Below are 719 nucleotides of genomic sequence, written 5' to 3' on the forward strand. Positions count from 1 at the left end.
TAAGTTAAGTTAAGTGAATTTTCTTTCAATATCATTTGGTTAAAAATCTCGTTAAGCCTAAAAATTTTGGTACTAAAAAATTCTTCTTAAATATTTCAGTTCTTAAATTGTTCTACACATTTTAGTACTGAAAAATAAAAATTGTAGTAATTGTAGAATKGCATTCAGGGGGGTTCAAATACGSTTACTACTGTTACAAATTAGACCATAATTAAAATAAATTATAAACTTCAAAATCAGGTATATGTATTACTCACTCGCCTCTAGCTGCAAGAGACACTAGGCATCCGCAGCATGTGTTTGCTCAGGTTCATACTCGTAGTTAAATTTATTGTTTTTGTCATTTTGTGTAATTCAACCCGCTGTTTGCATAAACCACACACGCCAAAACAAAAAAAGGAAAATAAAATTAAAACAACTAAAGTTGCAGCACGTGTTGGCAAGTGTGAAAATTAGAGCGCAAAAACGTGTGGCGTCAGACCAGTTATATAACCGCATATACATATGTTTGTACAAGTGTTTTTCGAAGTATTYAAAACTTTTATAGTTTTATCACATTTCCGTCGCGAATAAAATATTTTGCAGAAAATCAACACGTGAGTTGAGGGTGGTGCCCAAACTGAAGCGATAACGGCTAATAGGAAGTCGCGTGTGCGTTAAATAATTCCGATATTAAATAAAAATTAAATTAAGCTAAATTAAATTAGATTAAATAAAAT

General features: G+C 31.1%; 2 protein-coding genes across 2 annotated transcripts in view; both read left to right on the top strand.

Moving 5' to 3' along the window:
- The window catches only part of LOC108969056 (dual 3',5'-cyclic-AMP and -GMP phosphodiesterase 11-like), a gene marked incomplete at its 5' end in the record, with an annotated part of 65,204 nt that overhangs the window by 58,217 nt on the left and 6,268 nt on the right, over nt 1–719 (top strand). The gene's annotated exons all lie outside the window — the stretch shown is intronic.
- Nucleotides 1–719, top strand: part of LOC108969095 — a 52,237-nt gene that overhangs the window by 50,436 nt on the left and 1,082 nt on the right. The window lies entirely within an intron of this gene.

Source organism: Bactrocera latifrons, unplaced genomic scaffold (assembly GCF_001853355.1).
Source record: "Bactrocera latifrons isolate USDA-ARS-PBARC rearing strain unplaced genomic scaffold, ASM185335v1 scaffold_24, whole genome shotgun sequence".
In the NCBI taxonomy this organism is placed as follows: domain Eukaryota; kingdom Metazoa; phylum Arthropoda; class Insecta; order Diptera; family Tephritidae; genus Bactrocera; species Bactrocera latifrons.